The following is a 7,782-nucleotide window of genomic DNA, read 5'->3' on the forward strand; positions in this document are numbered from 1 at the left end:
AAAAAAAAAAAAAGAAAAAGAAAAAGAAATAAAAACAAACTCTAAAGGTGATTACTTCACAGAGTTCTCTGCCTTTACTGATGAAATTAGACATGTTATATGTAATATATATACACATATATATATCATATATAAAATATTCATTTCAAGGCAGGACAACTACAGCTCTGAGATACTAAAGACACCTGAGCTAATAGCTGGTGGAGAGCTTCATGCTTTCCTCCCTGCAGCAAGCCGCCTCCTGCTTGTTGTTCTGCTCTCAGTTCTTTTCGTTTTCTTCCACAGCAGTTTTCGCAAATTGACAACTAATATTAATTTTGTTCTAATAAGAAAGTATTATTAATTTTCTAAAGATAGAGGGTAATAGAATGAAACGTTCTGAGATGATCCATAAACACAGGGAAGGGAAGGAGAGAAAATCATGCTACTGAGGTACTGTGTTAAGGAAAATGAGTCCACAAGGGGCATGGCAGAAATTTCCCAGCACCACGCCTCCACCCTAGTCCCCATCCAGGAACTTAATGTTCTTTGTCGGACTTTCCCTGTGGCACTAGCTAGGTAAAATTGCCAGGTGTGCTCCTTTGTTTAAAGAGGCTCCTGAAAAGCTCTGAGAGGAAGGGCCTCTGTTGCGGACCTAGCAGCCAATCCAGTATCAGAGTCGAAGGTCAATCACTCAGAGGAAGATTGAAAGAACTCCTCTCATTGGACGAGAAAATGAATGGGGCAGGAATAAATCCCAGGTTAAAATCCGCCTGCCCCTTACCTGTGCGATTCCTCCCTTGGATTCCTTCACATGGCAGCGTGGGAGCGCTCTTTCTCTTTCTCTTTCTCTTTCTCTTTCTCTTTCTCTTTCTCTTTCTCTTTCTCTTTCTCTTTCTCTTTCTCTCTTTCTCTCTCTCTCTGCCTAATAAATCGCTCTCTCCTAAACTCTTTGGGTTCGTGATATTTATTCCAAGGGTAAGCTCATGGCGCCTCCAGGACCAAGAGAGGTCAAGGACCTAGGCACATCAAGGAAAACATTGGATGGGAGAACAAGAAGCGACTTTGGGATGCCCCCGCAGCTCTGCTCCCATCCCCCAGTTACATCTTTAGCAAGCCCTGGGAGGGAGCTGAGCCCCTGCGCCGTGTGCCCTGGTTACACTTCTATGATCTGACAGGATGTGACTGATTCTACCAATATGTTTAAAGTGCAGTATTTTAAGAACAACACATGCTCTCTTTGGAAAGCAATCTTTCAAAGCAAACCTTTTTCTTCAAATAGACATTTACGTTTACTTTTGAGTAAGAAGGATACATATATGATACTTACTGTGCTGTTTGTTTCACTAAGATTTTCATGGCAGATGACTTTGCAGATGAAAGTTGCTTTAAAATGAAAATGCTATATATACATGTTTTCTATTATTATAAGTACAAAGCAGATCTTAATATAGAATGTAACTTGAGAAGGAATCCATTGAAAGGCGTGGTATGCCAATTGAATTCTCAAGCACTAATATGATCTTGTTCTTTATTATGGAGAAAATAAATTCATTGAACATAATTGCTCTCAGGGCTCAATGAGCACAATAATTGTACTGTGCAGAGAAAAAAGGAAAAAGAATGTAGCATTATGATTTAATTTATGTTGGTATAGAAGTGGGTTTGTTCAATATTTTTGAGGGAAACCATCATTTTAATGCAATTAACATTTATTTCTTAATTTTTCACCAGGTTACTTACATCTAAAGTATCGACTTATGAGAAAATATGTGTAGATCCTAATAACTGAAATGTATTTACTATGTCACAGCTTACAACATTTACACTATAAAACAGGAAAGAATATATCACATCAAGGCTGTCATCTTTTTAATTGCTTTGCAAGCAATACTATCATGAACCCAGAATATCTGAGACAGGTCTCAGTTAATTTAGAAAGTTTATTTTGCCAAGGTTGAGAATGCACCCATGACACAGATTTGGGAATTCTTGAAAACATGTGCCCAATGTGGTTGGTCAGGGCACATCTTGGTTTTATACACTTTAAGGAGACATAAGACATTAATCAGTATATGTAAGAAGTACATTAGTTTATTCTCAAAAGGCAGGACAACTTGAACCAAAGGCATGAAGACTCGAAATGGGAGGGAGCTTCTGGGTCACAGATAGGTGAGACACAAAGGGTTCCATTCTTTTGAGTTTCTGATTAGCTTTTCCAAAGGAAGCAATCATAGATGCATCTATCTCAGTGAGCAGAGGGATAACTTTGAGTAGAATGGGCAGCAAGCTTGCCCTAAGCAGTTTCCAGCTTGAATTTTCCTTAATGATTTTAGGGACCCAAGATATTTCCCTTTCACAGTATGTATAATGAAGTAAATTTGCTTATTTTTTATAGGCATTATAAAAGTAAAGATTTTCTTAACCATCAGTCATAATCAATATAGTACATTGAATATTATTTATTTGAACATTCAATATTTTCTAATTTGTAAATTTTTTAGTTTACAAATTTATTATATTCAAGGTATAGTTCTAAGAACTTTGCATAGAAATAAGTAAAATACATGTTAAAAATCTGAAACTATCTCTCATGTAACAAACAGTATAATGATATAAAAATAATAATAGAATAATCATGTAAAGTTTAAAAACAGTAAGTACTATAAAGGAAGCTACAAGGTGTGAGAGTAATTAATAGGGGAATTAACATCAACTATGAGGTTTGAGAAGGTTTTCCTTCAGGAGGTGAGATATTAATGAGCTAAGATAATGGAGTAGTGTATATAAATATTCAATGAAGTCATGTCATGAATAAGATCATTTAACGAGAAATGACAGAAATAGGGATAGATCAAGAGAGAGAGAGAGAGAAAGAGAGAGAGAGAGAGAGACTTCTTATGAAACTTCAGTTTTGATGGTCCAGTAAAAATTGAAAAGACAAAAAAGAGATCTGAGAAAGAATGGCTAACATAGTCAAAAATTTAGAAGTTTTTATGGAAGACAGGGATCAAGAGTGTGTCTAGAAGGACAGGATCAAGAACAATTCTGAATTCTGCTCAGAGGTCAAGCAAGATAAAGACATAAAACTTTCCATTGGTTTAGCAATAGAGATGTTGTTGGACACTTCAGCAGGATCTTGACTGAATGCTGTAGACAGAATGCAGATTAAAATGCTTATAGTCATGAATGAAGACAGATTTTCTGAGACGGTAGATATGGAGATGGAGAAAAGAAGGTAAATATCATCGGTATTTAGGATACACAATGGACCAAATCTTTTGATAGACTCTAGATGGAATGAAAGGGAAAAGACCAAATGAATTATCTCTAAGTTCCTGGCTTGCTGACAGTGAGAGTCACTGAGACAAAAAACCCTGGAAATAGACAAGCCGTGGAGTTTTGTTCATTTTTTTTTTTTTAAGTGGGATGGAATGTATGAAGTTGTAAATTTTATTTTGAGCATATTGAGCTTCAAATGACTTGGAGTTATAGCTTATTGAATATGCTGGTCTGAAGTTCACAAGGGTAGATAGAGAAGGGAACTGTGAGAGACAGAAATGTAGCATGATGGGAGAATTTTATTTTAAGGCAACAAGAGGAACTCACTTGAGGAGAAGGTAAATATCAAAAGGGAAAAGAGATAATTGATAGCTTAGAAGACAGACGTGAGTGAGACCCAATCACAGGTGGAGTAACTGAGTTTAGGCAAGAGGAAGAATAACTCTGCTATTGTAATAGGAGGGGAAAAGGATAGCAAAGGATCCTGGATATGTTCAATTGCAGGAAAATAAGGGCTATGGCTTCTATTTTCCCTAAAGTAGAATGTGAGGAGTTGAATCCTTAGAAGTGGGAATGGGGGAATGGGAGTTTGGTAAATGTGGGCTATACCTTATAGGCTGAAAAATGTGATGGACAGTTATTGTAACGAATACTATAGATGATGATTAAATAACAAGAGAAAAAAAAGTGAATGCCTGTTTGGAAGAGAGATGGATTCACTGGCTTGTGTTTGGTAAGTGAATACCATAGAAGGTGGGATGTCCAAAGTTGGTCAGATTTTATAGAAGGATCAGGGCACGCACAGCTAGAATACAGAATGAGCAAATCTGTTAGTGGGTGTAACAGGTTCTTCTTGCATTGCTATAAACATCGGAGACTAAGTAATTTATAAAGAAAATAGTTTTAATTAGCTCATAGTTCCACAGGCCGTACAGGATGTGTAATGCTGGCATCTGCTTGGCTTCTGGGGAGGCCTCAGGAAACTTACAATCATGTCAGAAGGTGAAGGGGAATCAGGCATATCTTACATAACCAGAGCAGCAGCAAGAGAGAGACGGGGGAGGAACTACATCTTTCGAACAACCAGATCTCACTCACCATCATGAGAACAGCACCAAGGGGGAAATAGGCCCCCACAATCAAACCACCTATCACCAGGTCCCACCTCTGACATTGGTGATTACAATTTGACTGAGATTTGAGCAGGGACATAGTTCCAAACCATATCATTCCATCCATGGTCACTCCCAAATCTTATGTCTTTTTCACATTAGAATATTCAATCATGCAGTCATGCCCTTCCAACAGTTCCCCCAAAATCTTAATCCATTCTAGCACTAACTTAGAAGACCAAAGTCCAAAGCCTCATCTAAGACAAGGCTAGTCCACTTTGCCTAAGAAACAAGTTAGTTACTCCCAAATTATAATGGGGCTATATGCATTAGGCAAATACTCTTATTTTAAAAAGGAGAAATTAGCCAAAACAAAGGGGCTACAGGCCTTATGCAAGCCTGAAACCCAGAAGGGTGTTGTTAAACCTTAAAGCTTCAAAATAATCTACTTTGACTCCATATCTCCATCCAGGACATACTGGTGCAAGAGGTGAGTTCTCAAAGCCTTGGGAAGCTCTACCTTTGTGGTTTTTCTGGGTTCAGCCCTCATGGCTACTCTCATGGGCTAGTGTTAAATGCTTGTGACTATCCCAGGTGCAGAGTGCAAACTTCCAGTGGATCTATAATGCTTAGGTCTGGAAGATGTGGTCCTCTTCTCACTGTTCCACTAGGCAGTGCTCCAGTGGGGACTCTATGTGGGGGATCCAACCCCACATTTCACCTCCACAGTGCCCTAGTAGAGGTTCTTCATTAAGGTTCTGCCCATGCAGCAGGCTTCTGTCTGGACATCAGGCTTTTCAATACATCATTTGAAATTGAGGGAGAGACTCCCAAGCCTCCAACTCTTGCATTTTGTGCACCTGCAGGCTTAACACCATGTGGAAGCCATCAAGATTTATCATTTGCAGTGATTCAAGCTCTACCTGGGTCCCTTTGAGCCACGGCTGGAACTAAAGCAGTGGGCACGCAGGGAGCAATGTCCTTATGCTGCTCAGGGCAGTAGGGCCCTGGGCCTGGCACCCCAAACCATTCTTTCATTCTAAACCTCCAGGCCTGTGATGGGAGGGGCTGCTATGAAGGTCTCTAAAATGTCTTCAAGGACTTTTCCCCATTGTCTTGGATATTGGCACTTGGCTCCTTTTTACTTATCCAAATTTCTGCAGCCAGCTTGAATTCTTTTGAATCAGCCGAAAACAGACTTTTCTTTTCTACCACGACTGGGCTATAAACTTTCCAAACTTACATGCGCTGCTTTTTAAAATATAAATTCCAGTTTCAGGTTATTTCTTTTGCTCATGCATGTGAGCATAAGTTGTTAGACATAGCCAGGTCACAACTTGAACACTTGGATGCTTAGAAATTTCTTCTGCCAGTTACCCTAAATCATCACTCTCAAGTTCAAAGTTACACAGATCCCTAGTGCAGGGGCATAATCCGACCAAGCTCTTTGCCAAGGTGTAACAAACTTGTCCTTTGTTCCAGTTCCCAATAAGTTCCTCATTTCCGTCTGAGACCTCAGCCTGGACTTTGTTGCTGGCATCACTATCAGCATTTTGGTCACAACAATTTAACAGGTCTCTAGGAAGTTCCAAATGTTCCCTCTTCTTCCTATCTTCTTTTGAGCCCTCCATACTCTTCCAATCTCTGTCATCCAATTCCAAAGATGCTTCCATGTTGTCAGGTATTTTTATAGAAATACTCCACTCCTGATACCATTTTTTTGTATTGAATTGTTCTCACATTGCTATAAAATACCTGAGACCAGGTAATTAATAAAGACAAGAGGTTTAATTGGGTCACAGTTTGGCAGCCTGAATGAGATGCATGATACGGGCATCTGCTTGACTTCTGGGGAGGCCTCAGGAAACTTACATTCGTGGCAGAAGGTGAAGGGGAAGCAGGCACATCTTAGATGCCAGAGCAGGAGGAAGAGACAGAGAGACGGGAGGTGCTACACACTTTTAAACAACCAGATCTCATAATAACTCACTCTATCATGAGAAGAGCACCAACCAAGTGGGAAATCTTCCTCCACAATAAAACGACCTCCCAACAGGCCCCTCCTCTAACACTGGGTAGCAAAATTGGACTTGCAATTTGTATAGGCACAGATCCAAACCATATCAGTGGATTAATTAATATGCTGTTAGAATAAGTCTGACATAAGTAGCCTAGTGGCTTATTTTGAGGACAAGGAACAAACAAGTTTGGATGAAAGCTGAAGACAACTTTCTTAAAAGGAATTAAATTTTGATTAGCTGTGACAATTAAACCACCTTGGATACTTGAATGCACGGAAGTTGTGGAAATTGGGCCATGTGAAACTTACACTACCAGAAGTTTGAAAAACAATTAGGAGATATGAATATCGGGAATTGAAAATACCTAGAAGGCTAGTACAGAATTCATATGAAAAGTAATGAAGACCTGAAATAAGGTGGAAATGGGCAGGCAAGATGTGATTCTAAAGTGCATTCTGAAATATGTGCCAATGTTTGTTATTCTTTATTAAAATCTGTTCCAATTTTGAATCATATATCCTGGAGTTTTTGTTTAGTTTTCCTTTTCGGTTTCCATGTAGAGAAATCCAGAATAGAAAATACCTTCATTAAGAAGCTTGTTGAGCCATCTGTCTGACTGGGAGGCTATTTCCTGAGGTTCTAACTAATGGTAATGACTTTGAATTTTATTTTATTTTCTTAAAAGGAGTGAAAAAAGTTACATTGTACTGTATGAAAGAAAAATTTCACAGTGGTAGGATAACTGTTTTTCTCTATTTTGAGATCCCTTTCCATCAGCTAAGTACCACTAATCAATTTTTAAGAAGAGTTAAGATGTTTGTCTCAGAAAAATAAAACTAATAAAAGTGTTTATCAAGATTTCCTTCTCCAAGCTAAGGTTTTTATTTTGTTTGTAATCCATCCAGTTTTGTCTCAGGCATTAAGTGTTATACTAAAAGTGGAATCAAAGAAAAAAAAACACTTTATTTTAGAGCACCTATTATCCAAAAAGTTAAAGTGAAAAACAAAACAAAACTTATTATTCTACTTTGTGCTTTATTGGGCTTTCTTCTTAGTTCTCACTTAAATGTTTTGTTTCAGAATTTTCAGATAACACAATTAAATGTCTACATTAAATTACTTGAAGTCTTCCGCACAGTTTTTAGCCCATATATATGAAATTTTAATAATCTCAAAGTGATTAAATGTTTTAATAAAGTATACAAAATTATTTCAAAATTTAATGTATTTGAAAATACTACTATCAGAGACTTTGCTTTCAGTTAGGATGAAGAAAGGTGGACTTGATTTACCCTCCTGACTAAACAACAACAAAAACCAAAATAATATAAAATGATAATTTTTAAGGCACTAAAAAATTAGCAACAAAGAACAGTGATTCTTAAGAA

The sequence above is a fragment of the Cebus imitator genome, unplaced genomic scaffold (genome assembly GCF_001604975.1).
Source record: "Cebus imitator isolate Cc_AM_T3 unplaced genomic scaffold, Cebus_imitator-1.0 Scaffold395, whole genome shotgun sequence".
NCBI lineage: Eukaryota > Metazoa > Chordata > Mammalia > Primates > Cebidae > Cebus > Cebus imitator.